This window comes from Vulpes vulpes, chromosome 1, assembly GCF_048418805.1.
Source record: "Vulpes vulpes isolate BD-2025 chromosome 1, VulVul3, whole genome shotgun sequence".
NCBI lineage: Eukaryota > Metazoa > Chordata > Mammalia > Carnivora > Canidae > Vulpes > Vulpes vulpes.
This window is the reverse complement of record NC_132780.1, coordinates 103,627,711-103,649,555: the sequence shown is the minus strand read 5'-3', so window position 1 is coordinate 103,649,555 and position 21,845 is coordinate 103,627,711. Positions and strand designations below refer to the sequence as shown.

The window sequence follows — 21,845 nt, the reverse complement described above, 5'->3', positions numbered from 1 at the left end:
TCTCAGTTCTCTTTCTAAAATTCTTCTAGAGGAGAGAGTTTTGTGTGCTTCTGTCAGGGATGTGCCTGTTCAGTTTGTTTATCTTGCCCTGAAGCAATGTCTTGGGATTTGGTATAAATTTTATGTGATTTACCTTGAATTGATGTAAAATATATTGATTTTACTTTGCCAGTTTTCAGTAGCAACCGTAAAACAGCGACTGATTGTCAATGTCTCTGCTATTTGGCCTGCCTACTCGTTGCAAAAATGGAGTGGACCTCATTTTCATTTGGTCCCACGTTGCCTGTTACTCTCCGCCACTTGCTATTTCAAATAAGAAATCACTAGTCAGGTGCCTCAGGGCTGTGTCTCCTTCCTTTGTAGAATTCCATGTCCTGCCTGAGGTCTGTTAAGGTATGCATCTATTACGCTCAATTGAATTCAAATCTTACTGTATTCCTCATAGTTTTTGGTTTGGTATTATAGGAGCTATTATCATTTAAGATGGAATTTCCTTCTTTTTGTTCCTTTTTGTTCTTTTCGGCTGGTTCCAGAGAAGAGAATAGAGGTAGAAGCACTCTTACTTTGCAACCTTAACTGTATGTCTGCAAACCAGTGGTTGGTAAACTTCTTGTATCACAGTTGAGCTCACCCCCAGAGCTTCTGATTCAGTGAGTCCAGTGTGGGGGCCCTAGAGTTTGTTATTTCTAACTAGTTCCCAGGTAATGCTGAAGCTGCAAAACCATGGATCACACTTCTAGAACTACGGGTCTAAGCTACTCATTTAATAGTAGAGTCCTCTCTGGGCTTACCTAATAGGAGACAGATTTGAGTCCCAAGTCATGAATGTCATGTCAGTTGGAATTTTGCTCAATTCTTTATGTAAAAATGGAAATAGGTGATATTGCTGTGTAAAGACTTCTGAATATTCAGTGAAAATGTTTGCCTAATAATTTTACAGTTATTCAGTGAGGACAGTTTTGTTCATTTTTTTCCCCCTAAAATATCCATTCAGTTTTACTCAGGATTAAGCTAGCTCATTTTCCAGTTGGCCTCAAGTTTTCTGAGTGTAATTAAGATATGGTCTGATGTGCTCACTTTATACATCAACAGATACTTCTTGGCCCTGGACTCCTATCCATAGTTTTTAACCTTGAACTATTCAGTAGATATCTGAGATACTGAACTGATCTTCACCAGGTAGCTAAAAATATCCTACCTGAAAGCTTTTCACTCCGGCTAATATATTTTCAGTTTGACATTTTGATGGCTTTTTCATCTGTATTTCAAGTCCTCTCTCCCTTCCCGGGTATAAGACAGACATCGGCCCAGTAAATGCGATATAGTTCATTTGGCAAAAAGCCCAAACACATTTGAACCTCTGTGATTTAGGGTCATCTGGAGGAAACTACAGGTTTGATAGAGATAATAACTTTTTGATTACATATTAATCATGAAACCTCTGCAGTTGTAACAAACCTTACAACCTTGGGTGAATGACTCATTTAAAACCTGAAAACTCAAGAAGGAGCATCTGGGGAAATAATTTCCAGTTTTATTTGTGGTCTACGGTCACCTTTCTCAATAGTGTCATTTCTGCTGCCTACAAATTATAAGCTGCTATCCATATAATGTTCAAATGTGAACCTGTACTGGGATCTGAAGGATCATTCTAGCACTTGTTAGTCTATACCAGAAATGCTGGTTTGTCATAATGGGAAGCTTTAATGACTGGAAAGTAACATAATCCTCTTTCTAAAAAATTGTAATACTGTCTGTTAGAAAAGGGCAGAGTGGGTCCTTTATTTCAGCAGAGGTTTCAGAAGCTTTTATTGAGTTTAAATTGAGTTCAGGCCATGTGCCTGGGAAAGCTATTTGAAGATAAGCACACTTGTCAGAAGAGCCAAAGGAGCAAGGATGTCCTAGCACTTTCCCACTTGTTTCCTTTACTTACAGTCCTTGTCTAATAGACACAGCCCATGACTATGCACATAAGTGTTAAGTTATTTATAGGAATACTCATTAAAACCAGTAAGAAAAAGAATTACAAGTAGGAGGGTTGCTTTAAAAATCAGCCAAAGCAAAAAAACAAAATAGTGGTTAAATAACGGGATGATAACTGTTCTCTCAAAATATTGTTCTTGTGAGACCCAACTTGTGCTTCTTGATGTAGTCTGGAGTGTGAATGCTGCTGTGTGTTTCCTGCCAGGGACCTTATCCAACCCTGATCAGTCATTACACTCTCCATCACTAAAATGGGAAAGACCCTTTTCTCTCTTATTCAGTGAAAAGCTGCTGTTGCACCCAGTCAAATCGGAGGCTAAAGGTGTCCCATAGCATGATATTCACACCATCTTCAACAGCGGATCATTTTTAAGGTATCATTTCAACAGCGTGTTCTTTGCATTTCCAGGGAAGGCTGTATAGACTTTCCAAAACATGGGCACAGAGTTTCTGCTGGTACCTGGGTGAAGCCTGGGCTTTGAGATCTATCTACTATGTGTTCCCACCTACATATTTTGTTTACTCGGTCATGCCATTATTTGATAGAAATCTGTTTTTTTTTTTTTTTTTCCATTCAAAATGCAATACTGCTACTACTAATAATAGCAACCGTTTTACTTCGTTTTTACCTTAACTTTCCTAACAATTTTAGTAGTACAGGTCTTAATATGAAAAAATGGACTTACTCAGAGTTCCAGAGAAGGCCCTGGTATGATTTTTCAAACACCCCAATCCCAGTTTATGTGATGGAGAATTGAGCTCACATAAACCCACCAGATAGAAAGCTGTCCACCGTTTAAGTGGCCAATTTTGTACAAGGGACCTACTCAGAGCTTGGAATAAGAACATCTGACTCCATAAAGGGGCTGACCAGTTGAAAAAAATCTACTGTCTTTACAAATCTCAGAGATTTGACCAGGGAAGTAGAAAGCGGATTTAGCTTGGCATGTGAAGCTGCCGATTGAAAACATTTCAAGTATGCAACCTAGACTTGTTTTTCTCCCCCCCAAAAAGGACTAATATGGAAATCTAGGCTCATAGAGACCCCTCCGGAAGTTCCTCACATTACTATGAGTATCATTCTTTTTCATAAGCTAAATGTTCATGCAGCTAAGGAATAAAGCATTCTAGCTATGTGTTTGTTAAAGATTATGCCTTCATCGGAATTTTACAGCATCAGTGGGAACAATAATAACAAGAAAGAATTCATTGGATCAGAACAGGTAGTAGTTTGTGAGTGCTAAATCTTGTAATTAATTGGCTAGTTGAAAACGAGGACCAACTGGATACGAAAGACCTGGATGTCTGTGCTATTGTATTTAATTAACACACCAGGGGTTAGTTATAAATATTGATGCCTTTATTTAAAAAAAATAGTGGAAAAATCCACCGGAAGAAAGGAAATCAGAGCATTTCATTAAAGCCTTTCAAAAATATAAATATATATAATTAGGCCCATGAACCCACAATTAGTTTCTCTTTTACCAGATCATTTGACTTTGTAGTACTTCTCACAACAAGAAATATTGGCAATAAGGGTATCCGTGCACAGTAAATATACTTCAAATTTTTCCATAGAGCTCAAGTTTTATGAAAAATAAGCACAAATAATGACAATAAAAACCCAACAGAGAACTGAGAAACATAGACGAGTAATTGGATTCTTTAAAACCTTATGTAAATGAGATTATTAAGTAAACATCAGGCATGCTCTTTTTTTTTTTAATAGCTAAAACATCTTTTATTGAATTGGAATACAATATTTTTCAGGTATACGACATACTGATTCAATATCATTATGTTATGAAATGATTACTTCAAATGGTCTAGTTACTATTTGTCACCATACAAAGTGATTACAATATTATTAGTTATCTTCTGTGTACTGTACAGTACGTCCCCAGTTCTTACTTATTCTCTAATTGGAAGTTTGTACCTCTTAGTCCCCTTACCTATTTTGCCCATCCCCCAACTCCCCTCTGTCAGCCACCAGTTTGTTTTCTGTATCTATGAGTATGTTTTTGGTTTTTAGATTCCAGGTACAAGCACAATAATAAAGTGTTTGTGGTTCTTTGTTTGGCTTATTTCACTTAAGATAATATACTGTGTGTTTGTCCATGTTGTCACAAATAGCAAGATTTTATTTTTATGGCTGAGTAATATTCCTGTGTGTGTGAGAGAGACATCTTCATCCATCCATCTTTCAATAGACACTGAGATTGTTCATATCTTGGCTATTATAAATAATATTGCAGTGAACTCTTAAGCAACCAATAGATATGGGGTACATATATCTTCTTTTGAATTGGTGTTTTTATTTTCTTCAGATACATACCCAGAAGTAAAATTGCTTAATTGTATGGTAGTTTTCTTTTAATTTTTTGAGGAAACTCCATACTGTTCCATGGTGGCTATACCAGTACATTACCATCACTGGTGTATGAGAGCTATCTTTTCTCCACATCCTTGCTGATACTTGTTATTTCTTTTTGAAAGTAACCATTCTGATAAGTGTGAAGTCATATCTCATTGTGGTTTTGATTTTCCTTTCCCTGATGATGTTGAATATCTTTTCATGTGCCATCAGCCATCTGTATGTTATTTTTGAAAGACTGTCTATTCAGGTCCTTCACATATTTTTTATTGGGTTGTTTTTTTCTGTTATTAAGTTGTATGAGTTCTTTGTATTTTTGGATGTTAACCCCTTATCAAATATATTGTTGGCAAGTATCTTCTGTTGGTAGGTTGTCTTTCCAACTTTGTTCTTTCTCAAGATTGTTTTGGCCATTCAGGGTCTTGTGTGATTCCATGCAAATTTTAGAATTCTTTGCTCTAGTTCTGTGAAAAAAGCCTTTAGTATTTGGATAGGAATTGCATTGACTCTCTACACTGCTTTGGGTAGTGTGGACATTTTAATAGTATTAGTTCTTCCAATCTATGAGCACGGTATGTCTTTCATTTATTAGTATTGTCTTCAGTTTCTTTCATCAAAATAATAGAGTTTTCAATATACAGGTTTTTCACCTTGCTTAAATTGACTCCTAGATATTTTATCCCTTTTGATGCAATTGTAAATAGTGTTGTTTAATTTCTCTTTCTAGTAGTTTGTTGGGATCCCTGGGTGGCGCAGCAGTTTAGCACTTGCCTTTGGCCCTGGGCACGATCCTGGAGACCCGGGATCGAATCCCACATGGGGCTCCCGGTGCATGGAGCCTGCTTCTCCCTCTGCCTCTCTCTCTCTCTCTCTCTCTCTCTCTCTGTGACTATCATAAATAAAAAAAAAAAAATCTAGTAGTTTGTTATTAGTGTATAGAAATGCAACTGATGTGTATATAAATTTGTATCCTGTAATGTTACTAAATTTATGTATTAGTTCTAATAGTTTTTTGGTGTGAATCTTGAGGATTTTCTCCACATAGCATCATGTCATCTACAAATAGTGTCAGTTGTACTTCTTTTCTAATTAATGCTTTTTATTTGTTTTTCTTGCATAATTTCTCTGGCTGGGATTTTAAATACTCTGTTGAGTAAAAAAGATAAAAGTGGGCACATTGAACTTGTTCCTGATCTTAGAAGAAAAGCTTTCATCTTTTCACTAACAAATATAATGTTAGCTGTTGACTCTTCATATATGGCCTCTGTTATGTTTAGGTACCTTTCATCTATATCTACTTTATTGAGATTTTTAAAATCATAAATGAATATTGAATTTTGTCAAATGCTTGTTCATCTATTGAGATGATTGTAAGATTTTTATCCTTCATTTTGTTAATGTGATCCATCATGTTAATAGATTTGTAAGTGTTAAACTATCCTTTATCCTTGCATTCCCAAAATGAAAACCAGTTGGCCAAGTTATATGATCCTTTTAATGTAATGTTGAATTTGGTTTGCTAATCTTTTGTTGAAGATTTTTGCATTATGCTCATCAAGGATATTGACCTTTAATTTTCCTTTTATTTATTTATTTGTTTGGTTTTAGCATTTTTGTCTGATTTTGGTATCGGCATAATACTGGCCTCAGAAAATGAGTTTGAAAGTATTCCTTACTCTAGGGTTTTGGGGGAAGAGTTTGAGGAGAATGGTCATTAACTCTTCTTTAAATGCTTACTGAATTCACCTGTGAAAGCATCTGAACTTGGACTTTTGTTTGTTGGCAGTTTGTTGTTTATTTTTTAAAGATTTATTTGAGAGAGAATGGGAGAGAGAGAGAATAGGAGCAGGAGGGGCAGAGGAAGAGGGAGAAAGAATCCCAAACAGACTCCCAAGCAGAATCTCATGCTTAGTATGGAGCTGGATGTGAGGCTCAGTCCCATGCTCTGAGATCACTGACCTGAGCTGAAACCAAGACTTGAATGCTTAACCAACTATGCCACCCACAGGACCCTTGTTGGTAGTTTTTTGATTACTGATTATTTCATGAATAGTAATTGGTCTATTCAGATTTCTATTTCTTCATTATTCAGTCTGGAAGACTGTATGTTTTTCAGAATTTATTCATTTCTTTTAGGTTGTCTTAATTTGTTGGCATAATAATTGTTTATAGTACTTTTGATTTTTGGGGGGGATGTCAATGGTAATTTTTCCTCTTTCTGATTTTATTTATTTGGGTTTTCTTTTTCTTGATGAATCTGGATAAGGGTTTGTCAATGTTGTTTATTTTTCAAAGAATCCACTCATAGTTTTGATGATCATTTCTACTGTCTTTTTAGATTCTATTTATTTCTGCTCTGATCTTTATTATTTCCTTCCTTTTACTAACATTAGGCTTTGTTTTTGTATATCCTTTAAAAATAAGGTTAAATTGCTTATTTTATATTTTTGTTTCTTAAGGTTGGCCTGTGTTGCTATGAATTTTCCTCTTGGAACTGCTTTTACTGCATCTCAAAGATTTTTGGAACTTTGTGTTTCTATTTTCATTTTTCTCATGTATTTTTAAATTTTCTCTTTGACGCCCTCATTGGTTAATTGGTTCATTAATAGCATGCTTTTTAGGTTCTTGGTGATTTTTTTCCCATTTCGCATTGTGTCAGTCTCAAGATTAAAAAAGATGCTTGATATGATTTCAGTCTTTGTGAACTTATTGAGATTTGTTTTGTGGCATAACATGTGATCTATGCTGGAGAATGTCTAATGTGCATGGGAAAAGAATGTCTATTCTGTTTTTGGAATGAATGTTTTGTATGTATCTATTAAGTCAATGTGATCTAATGTGTCATTTAGGACTGATGCTTCCTTATTGATTTTCTGTCTGAATGATCTATCCATTGATGTAAGTGGGGTATTAAAGTACTCTCCTATATTGTATTACTATTTTTTTATTTCTCTCTCTCTTTTTAAAGATTTTATTTATTCATGAGAGACACAGATAGAGGCAGAGACATGGGCAGAGGGAGAAGCAGGCTCCCTGTGGGGAGCCTGATGTGGGACTTGATCCCAGGACCCCAGGATCATGACCTGAGCAGAGACAGATGTTCAACCACTGAGTCACCAGGCACCCCTATTTCTGCTTTTATTTCCTTTAATATTTGCTTAATATATATGGGTGTCCCTCCCTATCTTAGGTGTATAAATGTTTACAAACATTATATCCTCTTGTTGGATTGAACTTTTTATCATTATATAAGCCCCTTTTTGTTTTTTTTTGTTAGTCTAATCTAAAGTCGATTTTGCATGGTATGATCATTGCTATCCTAGCTTTCTTTTAATTTCCATTTGTATGGGATATCTTTTTTTAATCTTTTCACTTTCAGTTTGTGACTGTGACAGGTTTGAAGTGAGTTTCTTGTAGGCAGCATAGAGGAGGATCTTGGTTTTACTTTAATTTTTTAATTTTTTTTTAACCAGCCACCCTATGTATTTTGATTGGAGAATTTAGTAGTTGTTTAAAGTACTTATTGATAGGTAAGTATTTATTGCCATTTTATTAATTGTTTTCTGACTATTCTGTAGTTTTTATTATTTTTTTCTTATGCTCGCTTTGGCAGCACATATACTAAAAAATTTTTTTCTTTTTCTCTTCCCTTGTGGTTTGTTGTATTTAGTGCTATGTTTAGATTATTTTCTCTTTATCTTCCATGTATTTACTATAAGTTTTTAGGAAGTTAATTTTGAACACATGCCAAAGCTTTTAGTTTTACTTCCCTCGCCCCCAGCCATGTTTTATATTTTGGATGAAAATTTTTTCATCTTTTTATTTTAAAAATGTCTTAACTAATGATTGTATTTTTAATTAATTTTACTATTTTTGTCCTTTACTCTTCATACTTCCTTATAAGCGACTGATCTCACTACCTTTATTATTATTCATTTGCCTTTCCTGGTGAGATTTTTATTTTCATACATTTCTTATTATTAGTATCCACTCATTTTAGCGTAGAGAAATCTCCTTAACATTTCTTGTATGGGTGATTTAGTGGTATGGAACTCCTGTAGCTTTTGCTTCTCCGGAAAATTCTTAATCTCTGTCAATTCTGAATAATAGCCTTGCTGGGTAGAGAATTCCTGGTTGGAAGTTTTTTCCTTTCAGACTTTGAATAGGTCATGCCACTCCCTTCTGTCCTGCAAAGTTCCTGCTGACAAATGTGGTAGCCTTATGGGATTTCTCATACAGAATAATTTGCTTTTCTCTTGTGACTTTTAAGATTCATTCTATCCTTGACTTTTGCTATTTTAATTATAATGTATCTCAGTGTGTTTGTCTTTGGGTTCACCTTATTGGAACTCTCTGGGCTTCCTGGTCCTGGATATCTGTTTCCATTCCCAGATTTGGAAAGTCGTCAGCTATTATTCATGTAATTTTTCTCACCCTTTAGCTCTCTTTTCTCTTTCTGGGACCCCTATAATGCAAATGTTATTTTGCTTAATGTTGTCCCAGAGGTCCCTTAAGATATTCTCACTCTTTTGATTCTTTGTTTAATTTTGCTGCTCTGTCTGGATGTTTCCTATTGCCTTATCTTCCAGCTCACAGATTCTATTTAATCCATTCTGCCATTGAACCCCTTTTAGTTTACTTTTCAGTTTTGTTATAACTTCTATTTGGTACTTTCTTATATTTTCTCTCTTTATTGAAGTTCTTACTGTATTTGCACATTCTTCTCCCAAGATTTGTGAGCTTCTTTATGACCATTACTTTGAAGTCTTTATCCAGTAGGTTGCTTATCTCTATTTCTTTGGTGGGGATTTGCCTTGTTCTTTGGTTTTGAACATATTCCTGTTTCTTCATTTTGCTTGTCTTTATGTGTTTATCTATGTTTATTAAATTAAATGGCCATCTTTCTCTCTTGAAGCAGTAGTCTTGTGTAGGAGTTGTAGCCTGAGGCCCAGAAGTGCAATTTCCCTTGGCCATCACTCTATGTTCACCCTTTATGTGACTGCATATGCCTGCCAGATATGATAGGGCCATGTCTTCTGTGTGGGGAAGTTTGGGCAAAGCACTCACCAGGCCTGGTTATGGTTTGGCCATTGTGGGGAGAACAGGGTTCAAGCTACTTTCCCATCCTGGTTGCAGCTCAGTGTCTGTGCAGGTTGGGTGGGGCTCATTTTCTGTAGAGGTTGGGTGGTGATCAGGGTGTGGACCTAGTCTGGTTGGGGGTTTACTGCTGTGTGGGGAGGGCAAGGCTGGGGGTGCTCAGTTGTCCTGATTATAGGCTACTCACCCAGTTTTGGCTTTGCTGTTGCCTGGGGTGGTTGGGGCTCAGAATGCTTGCCTATCCCAGTTGCTGTTTAGTCTCTGTGTGGGCTGGGTGGGGCTCTGAGCTTACCTGGAGCTATTGTGGGATGAGTGGGGTATATAAGCCTTGAGGCACTTGCCCACCCTGGTTATGGTTTGGGGTCGGGAGAACATACCTTCTGGTTCTAGCAGGCTAGAGAGAGAGGACACCAAACCTAGTGCCCATGGGCTTGGTCACCAGCAAATTAGGATGAGATTGTAAAAATGGACTCTGATATTGCTTTGTCACTGGATAAAGTCCCTGTAGGTCCTTAGCTCTCCAGCAGTTGATATAAAAATAGTAAGTGGGTCTTCCTTGCTTATGGTCTAGATGCTTTTCAATCTTGCTTTTCCCCTTGATCTCAGGGTGCATGGATTTTCTCTCAAGCCCTTTGAGAGTAGAATGTTTGTTCCCTATGGTTCTAAGATTCTCCTGGTCTTAATCCCTATTGATTTGCAAAAACAAACATTTAGGGAGGGGGCGATTCTCTTTCCAATGCTGGATCCCAGGGTTGGAGCATCTGATGTGGGGCATAATCCCTTCACTTTTCAAGGAACGGTTCCATATTTGGGGGATCATTTCTGATTGTGGGGTCATCACATATGGAGTGGGGGCCTGGGAAGGGTGTTTCTTGCATCTTTTTTGTTATGTAGGTGCTGCTTATCTAGTTCTCAGGTCCTTTTAAGAGGAAAATTATTCTGTATTTAGCTATACATTTATTTTGTCTTTCTACCCCTCTGTCTTGAACCCCTGCCTCCAGACGTTCTGATATTCTCTGATTCCCCAGTGTTTACTACAAGTTAGCTGAGGCAGGGGCAAGAACAGAGGCCCACCCTCCCTGCCCCCACAACAGACCTGGCTGCTTCTTCCACGTTGGCCCAAGACATTCTGTACATAGAGCTCTGTCGGCATTTACTACTCATATTTATATGTTCCTCTCTCTCAATATGCAGCAATATATGGAGGTCAGAGACTGGCCCTTAAATAACCTCAGTTGCTTATTGCTACTAAGGAACTCTTACATGTCTTGATATCTCCTGTCATTTTAATTTTAGGGAGAGCATGGTTGGGAGCAAGAATTGGTAGGCCCATGAATGGGAAGTGGGGGAGCAGAGGAGATGAAGATCATCTGCTTCATTTTGGTTTAGGGAACTGTTTGCAATCCCTATAAGAGGAGTACTGAAGAATTGGCTGCTCAAAAGTGTTTTTGAAGATCCTGGCTGGCAGAAATTCCTTGGAGCCCAGGTAGAAAGTGAGATGCAGAGTTAGGGCAAGAGAAGTCTACAAGAAAGCAGGAGGGAGCTCCCTTAGCAGGCATATTGGAGTTCTTAGAATTGGCAGTGCCAGAAGTGGGGGATTACCTCCCAGGATATCATGCAGTAGCTTTTTTTTTTTTTAAAGATTTTATTTATTTATTAATTCATTCATCCATGAAAGACAGAGAGAGAGAGAGAGAGAGAGGCAGGAAGAGACACAGACAGAGGGAGAAGCAGGCTCCATGCCGGGATCCTGATGTGGGACTCGATCCTGGGTCTCCAGGATGATGCCCTGGGCCGAAGGCAGGCGCTAAACCACTGAGCCACCCCGGGATCCCCTCATGCAGTAACTTTATGCGATGGAACTTTCCCTTGAAATTCCTGAAAAATTTTTGGCCACTTCAGGTTCTTCTTCACAAGAAGAGGCAAAGCAGGGCTGGCTTCCCACAAAGAACTTCAGGTGGACCAGCCAGCCCTGTCCCTGTCTTTGCTGTGAGAAGTGAAATTTTGTGGGTACTTTGTTGGGAGCTGGATTGTTCTGATTATAAGAAGAACAAGGAAAATCTGTAGTGGAGGTGGAGGATGTTATGGCCAGTATCAGCCAGACTTGTTTCCATTTTGGAGTAAGTGATAAAGAAATAAAAGACCCAGATAGTAATCTCTCCAGAGAACAACACTGAGCTCCATGGAGGCACATGGGAAGAGAGTTCTCTCCTTTTATTCCCTTCCCTCTTCTCTGTTCTCCTCCTTAGTTTTCCCTTCTTTTCTCCTCTTTCCTTTTTCTCTCCTCCCCTTTCCTGTCCTTCTCTTCTTCATCTCTGGGTCTTGATTTCTATGAAGCCTATGTGGCTTCAAAAACAGTGGATTATAGAGAGCAGTGGTTTATAATCCCTGTCACCTTTAATCTAGAGTGTTGCCATCCATCACTATTCAGCCAGAAAAATACAAGCCACTACAAGAGAGACAAAGGGAGAGTTTTTTAAAATTGAGGTATAACTGACATAAAACATTGTGTAAGTGCAAGGTATACAGAGATTGATTTGATACATTTGTGTATTGCAGTATGATTTTTGTTGGATCCTAGGGGTTGGGGTCATGCAGTGGAATTTAAAACTACAACTGAACTTTTCTTGTCATACAGCCGTGTGGGAGATGCAGCCTGAGGCAGAAAGAGGTAGAAACCCCCAGGCTTTTTCCTTTTCTCCTGCTCTCCAATCTTCCCCCAGGTTGCCTCTCTTTAGCTAAAGCCAGAGTCTGCTGAGAGCTCAGGGAATGCAACCTGCAGGGGGCAGCACCTCCTTGTTACAGAGCTGAGTAGAGGAAAGGAGAGGAATAGACGTGAGACAAATAGACCAAGGCTTAGCATACTCTTGTTAGAGTCGTAGCCTTGTGGGTGATATGAGGGAGGGAAGGGGTATGCGTGTGTGCGTGTGTGTTATAGGGTAGAGATGGGGGGCGGTGATAGTCTGAAATTGAGAGAAATTCTTAACTTTCCTGCCAGAAGAGTTGGAGTTTATGCTGGCTTGATACTCAGTTTTCAGACCAAAGGATCATATTCAACATGAATTCATTTCACAGACTTTAATAAAACATTAGATTTTGCCACCAGTTCAAATAAGCTAATCTAAGACTGTATTCCAAATGAATTGTAACAGATAAAATTTTGTTCTAATACATACAAATAACCAAACAATTAGGTACTGTTCAGCTTTACACTGAAATATTACTATTCATTTCTTATTATAGTTATGGAACAGTTAGACTTAGAGGAGGCATATATGTTTATTTTCATTTATTCATGATGTTGTCATCACAAATGGGCAAACTTATTTATATAAAATACAAATTGACCTCAAGGCTTAAAAAATCAGCTATTTAAGGGCTGAAATTTTTTAATTAACCTTTTTTCCCTTTTTCATTTTTATGTGTCTCTTGCTTTTTCTGTTTTCGGCCAAGAGAGACAGTACTGAAATGTCATTAAAAAAATGTCGATTTTGCAATATTTCTCTGCCCTTGGGAACAGGAAATACCTAGAATTCTGTTAGTAAGATGGTTCTTATGAAATTTCTCTTGTAATTTTTATAATGAAGGGGATTAAATATGTTTGGATGAGTATCCAACATTGGGAACTTTTGTCACTCTGATGCTCCAGATCCATTGACATTTTCCCAAAATTTTCCCTCTTCCATATGTTAGGGAATTACATTTAAGATCAAGTAATGAGTGTAATTGAGTCTGTGCTGGTTTTGGATTACTTACGCCTTATGAATGTGAAATAGATTAAACAGGGGACACTTGAGAAGTAATGAATTCCAACAATAATATCAGCTAGTATAACAAAGAAGCTGAGCAAGTGACTTTTGACAGCATTAAAGTGATATTGGCATTTTCTTCTCTCTAGAGGAGAGAAGTTGGGGCTAGGTAGTAAATGACAGCTTTCTTAAGGCCTCCCAGGCTACCTAGACAGCTGCTTGGGTTACATGGTGAACTCCTAGTTACCTGAGCTAAGGAACTGATTTAGCAATAAGTTAATAAAAGATGTCACTAAAGGCCAAAATTTAAAAAAAAAAAATTATACTGTTCTCCTATCTTCCTTGAATCATGAGAAAAAATTACCTCGTTTTTTGGTTACTCTACCTCTATGTCCATAGCTATAGATAATTTGATTGGCTTAGCCAACATTAGAGAAGAAAGCAGACTATTTGTCACTGAGCGCCCACCATGTTCCAATGGCTGTGTGAGTTGCTTGGCAGAGCTTAGGAGGAGAAACAGGCTTAATCAATTGACAAATGGATGATTTTCATAGCCTCCGGCTGCACAGTTATCAGTATTGGATGCAAATGATAGAGGCAGCAGTTGTGTCTTAGTGAAGTTAGTATGGACTTGGGAATTGGTTGTCTGTTTATTCTCAAATCCATTTCCTGTCCTTCCTCTGCTCCCCTCTCTGTATTGCAGAGAAGCTATCCTTGTTATATCCAAAACTTTGCCATTGAGCCCCTCTCTAGGAGTGGCACTGGGAGGCACTAGCAAGAAATAGGAGGGCTAGAGCAAGTGATAATCCAAGGTACTTACCTCCACCTCTCTTTACTGATATCTCTTTAAAGAGATCTCTCAGGGGGATCCCTGGGTGGCCCAGCGGTTTGGCGCCTGCCAATATATATATATATATATATATATATATATATATATATATATATATATATATATGTATATCTCAGGAATCTCTTTAGTAGTGACTCTGTCCTGAAGCTCCAGCCTCTGCCAGACAGCTTGTTCTTCCATGGTTCTAATTCCCATTGTCTGAGCCTGCTGGGGTCCAGCTTCTGCATGTCTTCAGCTCCTGAGTTCTGGCAACATCACTTCCTCCTCCCTTTGCCCACCCGACTCTGGGGATAATTGCAGTCTCTTGTAATCCCGTCCAGTGTTTTCTCTTTGGGCTCTTCTAATGACTTTGTGGCAAATATCCCTTAGAAAACTCCTTCTATTAAATTATCAGGTACAGGAATTGGTCCTCTGCACCATGAATGATGCTGAATCTGAGACATGTAGGTTAAAGTTTACTTTTGACCCACCATGAGCAATCTTCTTGGGCAAGTCATTTAACTCTCTGAGAATGTTTTCTTATAAATATGGACTTCCAAAATGAGATTTCTGTCATGGCACCTAACACAATGTAAGTATCCAATAATCTTAGCCCTTAAGTCTATGATTTAAAAACCAGGGCACTGCTCTCTCAACTAATATAGAAAATCCTACGGAAACAAAAGCATCATGATTGTATGAGTAAAACATTCATTTAAGAGGGTGTGTGGGTTGTTGGAAAGGTCACGGAATACAAATTGGAGTTGTTTGGACATACTGTCTATGGAGAAGAACAGATTATCTGGGAGCAAAAGATGAGACTAGGGTGTATTCCAGGGAAGGGGTCAACCGGGAGACAAAAGTTGGCTGAAAGACCTTAAGGCGTGACTGGAACAAGAACAATGGGCAGCAAGTAGTTACAAAAGCTGAGGGCACATGAGGATAGCTTCCGGCTCTGAGAACCATCCAGAGATCCATGCAAACCCAAAGTATTAAAGGAGAATACTCCCTTGTGTGACAGACGGCAGTGTTGTTTACGTCCTGTTGCTATACAGTTTTTGCTAATCTACATTGAATGTGACATCAGAGCTCTCCTGTGACATATTTGGTGATTGGCAATGGGCAGCTGCTTCAAGGAGAAAAAGCTCGTAAGCTTACTCCGTTTATAGAACCATATAAAAAAATCTTAGTCATCCAAAGCATAATTGATCTAGGTATGTTCTTAACCTCCTTTCTTTTCCTGGAAATATCATATAAGGAAGTATAGTTTATTAATGTGGTAGACATGAGATTTATGATATAATGGATCCGCTTGTGTAAGGTTGTAATGGAAAAACATTTTGGTTAATTTTAGTAAATGTCTTTAGAGTGTGACATGGGCTTGGAAGATAGTAGGTGCTCAATTAGTGCTTGTTGAATTAAATGTGTATTAAATAAAAACATTGGCAGCATGAAATGACACATTTTCCAAAAATTTAACAAGGCAATCACAAAGGAACAACACATTGCATTTTGAAATAATGTGAAACTATAAAATGTGATACAAAAGTAAGATGTTGTTATTCTAAAAGAATCCTGTGTAACATAAGCAAGAGTTGTTGGTGTTAAATCATGAATCATATTTTTAGTCTTGTAAAGTAGGGAGTGTCAGGTATTTGTATCTCTGATTTATATCTCAGTAAATCATGGTAGGATGTAGTGGGCCTGGAAAAGAAATCTAGAACAGACTTGAGTCTGCTTTTGATGGTACTACACTTGAGTGGAGTGCAAATAACCTAGTTTAAAGGTATCGTGACAGACTTTATTATCTACACAGTAAGATGTGTAGGTTGAGTCCTGCTCTTTAGAGGGCTCGTCCATTTCCTGGTTACTGAGAGCAAGAGAATCACCCTGGCTCTGCCCCAAGCTGGCTCACAGTATCTTCTGGCTAAATTTATTCTCAGGCTAAATCTGGTACCAAGGAGACTGCACATGTAGTTGCATTCTGTCCAGTGTTTGACGAGAGAAACAGTTCTTTGTGTACAGAGACAGACAGTGTTTCTCTCAGCTATCATGGGAGACACTTGTTCTCTTTGCTATTGGGGGATACTGGAGGAAACTTCTTTCCATATAGTAATCACCATGAGGATATACTCTCACACTCTTCAAAAACATTAGAAATATGTAGAAATACAGATTTGGGGATGAGGACTTGGAAACTTGAAGTCAGAAAAAAAAAATTGCAGAGATTCAGTCTTTCTTACACTGTGGTTGAAGTTCATAGCATTTTGTTAACCATTACTTGACATAGTCTTCCTTTAAATGAACTTCAAGGGGACCCTTTGTTGGGGTCCCTTTTTCTTTTTCATGGGACCCCTTTGCTAATTCTCCTTACCAATATTCTCCTTTTCAATATCTCATATTAACTTCCCTTTAAAATAGAGATTAAGACGCTGCCAAGATACAGCTGTTATTTTATGTTAGGGAAAACAACAACACAGCCCTAAATAAAAACAGAATGGCATTCCTTTCAAATACATCAATATGCTGGGATTTTTACTTTCAATAAGACTGCCCTAAAAAATAAATACAGTTTCAAATAGCTACTCTAAATATCCTAAAATGCTCTAAGACATTTTGGCACCATTGATAGAAAATTAATTTGTGGTTTATTCAAATCACTCTGCATGAGGAGAAAATAGCTCCATAAATGAATGGAAACCAATTTCTTAACATTTCTCATTTGCCTAATTGCTTTCCCAAGGAATAAACAATCAAATAAAAAGTTCATGAAAGGTACAGGATATGCTTATGGTGGCCACAGGGTTTCCTTCCATGCTTTCATAGTTTTTACAGGTTCTTTTTTTTTTAACCAGTCACCTATACTATCACCTCCATCATTATCAACATTCCAAAAACACAAGAATCAACCATTTCCAACTGTTTTTGTTTCTCCCCTTTATTCTTTTGTCTTTCTCCTTCTTCTTTTCTTCCTCCTTCCTCAAATCTCCTTCTCTGCCTTCTCTTTTTCAACAAGAGTCTTTATTAAGCATTTTCTGGGCATAGGGTACTTTGGATTTAAAGGTAGGCTATAAACTGTGCATTGAAAGAATGAAGTGAGGTTTAGAAATTTAGAGTTCACTGAAGAGTCTTTGGGGAAGAGGGGTTGTGGAGGAATGTTCAAGAAACAATCCATCAGTCCAGCCAGAGGAAAAAGAAATAGTGCAAATAATGTGGGAAGGGTAGGTGGGGGCCAAATTGTGAAAGCCCTTGAATGGCAGGTTCCAATTTCATTCTGTAAGCAAAGGAGAACTCTTAATGGTTAAATACAAATATATATTAAGAAGTGATTTTGGAAAATTATCGTATTAGTGAAGGTACGTGTTTAGCTGGTCAAAGAAAACCAACAACTAAAATGGCTTAAAGAAGATTAAAATTTATTTCTTAGTCTATTAATATTCTAGGCTTGACGTGATCCAGACTAGTAGGTTGGTTGCACAGAGTGAGAGCTCCAGGACCCTTGTATCCTGTTACTTCACCATCCCTAAGACTTGTCCTAGGGACAGTCTACGTGGTTCATGACAGCTTTTTTCCACTTCCTCATGTCTGCTGCAGAAAATGGGAGTGGGCAGGGTGGGTAAAATACAGAGATTCTATTGGTGTAAAAAAAACAATACTGGAGAAGTATCCAACCTAGCAGGCAGCACTATGCAGAATGTACTAGAATAAGGTATCTACCTTTGTCTCTGTAAATTCCCTAACTATCCTAGCACGAGCTTACATATCTGGAGTTCTGAACTGCATGTATCCTGGCCCCTTAGGATAATATAAGACTGTTCCTTGGAGAGATTCTTACACCAAGGAGATGCAAAATGATGGCTGGAAGAAATAGTAAACTAAGTGTGAAGGGAGTTGCGTTTAAGTCTCAACTTATTATTTGTAAGTCAGATAACTTTAGATAGATTTCCTAAACTTATTGGATCCCAATTTTGTTGTCTACATATGAGGTTATTAAATGCTACCTTTTCTTGTGATGATGTTTGTCATAAGAATTAAACAGCAAGGTACTGAGGTGGGCACTTGACGGGATGAGCACTGGGTGTTATTCTGCATGTTGGCAAATTGAACACCAATAAAAAATAAATTTATTATTAAAAAAAAAACAGCAAGGAACTGTTATTGCCTGACAGTAAGTGTCAGATATAGGTATATCTGCGTGTGTGTGTATGAGATAATTAGATGGATAGTTGAAAAAGGATAAGAGAATAACATCAGAGAAAAAGCATGAAAATGACCATGATTATGACTATGATCTTTATTCATTTCTTTATCTCCAGTGCCTGCCATATGGCAGGCCCTACATATGTTAGTTGGCTTACTTTCTTAAATTTTGCAAGTTTACTTCAGAACATCACATCCAAATGCTTTTAGGGAAATTGTTTATATTTATTTGGAGTTTGTCAAACCTTTCTTTGTCTCATTTTTATCCACTTTTTAGAGTAGACCACATAGTAGAGAATGAAGGTGTGGTTTAACATAAAACTTGTGTTATTTCTTATTTTATCAGGAAGAGATCTAAAAGCATGTCAATATTTTGAAAAGATGTAACAGTTGTATTTTATCATTCCTTTTATTTTTTTCATCATGATAAGTGTGCTCTTTAATCCCTACCCCACCCTCACCTCCCCTCTACTAATCATCAGTTTGTTCTCTATCCTTGAGTCTGTTTCTTGGTTTGTCTCCCTCTCTCTCCTTTTGCTTTTGCTTGTTTATTTTGTTTCTTAAATTTCACATATGAGTGATATCATTTGGTACTTATCTTTCTCTGATTTATTTCACTTAGCATTATAATCTCTAGCTCTATACATGTTGCAAATGTCAAGATTTCATTCTTTATGTTCTGAATAATATTTCTGTGTATATGTGTGCACCATATCTTCTTTATCCATTCATCTATTGATGGACATTTGGGCTGCTCCCATAATTTGGCTTTCACAAATAATGCTGCAATGAATAAAGGGGTACATGTATCACCTTGAACTAGTGTTTTGGGGCTTGGGGGGGAGGTAAATACCCAGTAGTGCAATTACTGGGTTATAGTGTGGTTCTATTTTTAATTTTTTGAGGAAACTCCATACTGCTTTCCACAGTGGCTGTGCCGGTAAGCATACCCAATAACAGGGCAGGAGGATTCCTTTTTTTCCACATTCTCATCAACACTCATTTCTTGTTTTAATTTAGCCATTGTGACAGGTGTGAGGTAAAATATCATTGTTTTGGCTTGTATCTCCCTGGTGATGAGTGATGTTGAACATCTTTCTATGTGTCTGTTGGCCATCTGGATGTCTTCTTTGGAGAAATGTCTATTCATGTCTTCTGCCCATTTTTAATTGGATTATTTGTTTTTTGGGTATTCGGTTGTATCCGTTCTTTATATATTTTGGATACTAACCTCTTATCAGTCTGTCATTTACAAATATCTTCTCCCATTAGTGGGTTGATTGCTTTTAGTTTTGTTGATTATTTCCTTTGCTGTAGAGAAAACTTTATTTTGTTGTGGTACCAATAGTTTTTGCTTTATTTCCCTTGCCTCAAAAGACATATTAGGAAAATGTTGCTATAGCCAAAGTCACAAATATTATTGCCTGTGTTCTCTTCAAGGATTTTTATGGTTTCACATTTAGGTCTTTAATCCATTTTGATTTTTTTCCATTATTTTTTAAACCATCTTTACTTGAAGCCCTCCTATAAGATTAAACCATAAGGATTTTTGCCTTGGGAATGAGTCTTTAAGATGACTTTTTGAGGCCATTGTAATAGACTGGTTTTGAAATCTTTTTTTTTTTTCAAAAAAAATAAAAGAATTTATTAAATTTCCAGTTCTCCCTCATGATAAATATCCAAACCAAGCCTGGCATACTTGCTTCATAGAGGTGGTGTTGTTGGTGGTGTTGGTGGTGGTGTTGGTGGTGGTGTTTGTGTGTGTGTGTGTGTGTGTGTGTGTGTGTGTGTGTGTGTTTTACAGAAAGAGCTCATATGAGTAGGAGAGCCAGGGGCAGAGGGGTGTGGTAGTAGGAGGGGTAGAGGAAGATGGAGAGAGAGAATCTTAAGCAGGCTCCATGCCCAGCTTGGAGCCAATGCTGGGCTTAATCTCACAACCCTAAGATCATGACCTGAACCAAAGCAAGAGTTGAACACTTAACCAGATGAGCCATCCAGGTGCCCCTATAGAATTTTATTATAAGTCATTGTATAGAAATGTTAATCTACTGTAAGGATGTTTCCCATTGGGGTACTTAGATTTTGTTTTTGGCTTTTTTTTTTTAATTTTGTTTTCTTTCCCTGTGGTGTCTGGAAAGCAGGAGGAAGAGAGAAAAAGAGTAAGAGGTTATTGCCCCAGTTTAATTCTCTTGGAGAAAACACCAAAAACTGGAAGTGAGAAGCGGAAATTCATAGAGAATTTTGAGAAACTCCCGTGAAGGGGGCTTGCTCCTTCTCCGACAATTTTAGAGCCAGTCCCTTTTTGAGAATTTCTTCATATGCTGAAGCATTATGGTGCCAACCAGGTAAGCATTTTGAAATGGTTCTATGTCAAGGCAGGTAGGCTAGACCCAACGTGCTGGTAACCTGTAGGTTAGGTGTGGCCTTTAGGGGATCTAAATACTTCTGTATACTTTGGGTAGGAGACATCTAAGCACTGAATCAGGACAAAAAAATCACCAGAAGTTGCTAAACTGATGCCATGCCAGGGATCAATTTAATCTCAGGAGATATCAAGGAAGCATTCCTAGTGGTCTTGCCAACCACTATGTACTAGGGAGAGAAGAAAGCAGCAATGAAGGGTATGGAAGCCTCTCCTATACTCAGATGCCATCTTTGGAAGGTAGATCTGGGGCAAGGAAACCCCCAATGAAGTAAGAAATTTAAAGTTAACCCAAGGAAATAATTTTAATTTGGAAGAGAAGGGATTTTTCCTCCTGCCTTAATGGAGTTCTATAGAAAGATGAGATAAGTTATAGATAATGACAAAAGGTGTGGGATATACCTGAGTTGTTGCATACACATTTCAGCCCTACTATAAGGATTTAAAACATCCAGTACTATCCCAAAGTAAACATTGACATTCACTGGTGCTTAAAGTATATGCTATTTTGGTCAGCAGTTGCATGGTAAGATATTCTTTTATAAAAAAAAGAAGCCATTGATTCCAGAATTTTCATAACTTCTAAATTTCTTCATGACTAGGTGGTAGGGTGGAGAAATTTAAACCTTTCAAGAGAAATCCAACTGGCCTCCATGAGCACTTGTCAAAGAACTTGGAACTTCCAGGGGTGATCATTGAGCATCCTGTGAAAGGCATAAGAAGGAGGGAGAAACGCCTATTGCCAATCAAAGGTAGGAGACTGAGCCAGGGAACCCGCTCCATTTGCTTTTGTGCCTGCTGTTTGGCTTGGCAAAGGCAGGCTCCATTGCAGGAGGGAAATGGTTTCTACATTGGTCTGCAGACTAAGAAGATGTGGAGTTAGTTGTTCAGATTTTAAAAGTTTGATTAATTTCCCTGGGACCTCCCCAAACACACTGACATTTTTACAAGAATGAAATGAAGGCAGTGATGACAAAGAAGACATTATAACTGCTGCCTAAATTGCCAGTTAGTATAATATTGATTTGTTAATGCTTCTGAAATGGTTTGTGAAGAAGGAAAACTCTAAATAAATTATCTTATCTGTCTTTCTGGTGGTGTAAGAGTACCACCTACTATTTATTAAGGGTTAGGTAACAGATTTAAAAATTTTTAAGTTATGAGGGAAAATAATTTCATATATTCTAAAGG

The 21,845-nt window shown here is 37.7% G+C and overlaps 1 long non-coding RNA gene across 1 annotated transcript in view; it reads left to right on the top strand.

Moving 5' to 3' along the window:
• Positions 1-21,406, top strand: part of LOC140593967 (uncharacterized) — an 83,841-nt gene extending 62,435 nt beyond the window's left edge. Inside the window, exons 3-4 of the long non-coding RNA XR_011994495.1 lie at positions 20,374-20,577; positions 21,257-21,406. This is a non-coding gene — a long non-coding RNA (uncharacterized lncRNA). The remainder of the gene's footprint in view (positions 1-20,373; positions 20,578-21,256) is intronic.
• The last annotated feature ends 439 nt before the right edge of the window (positions 21,407-21,845 follow it).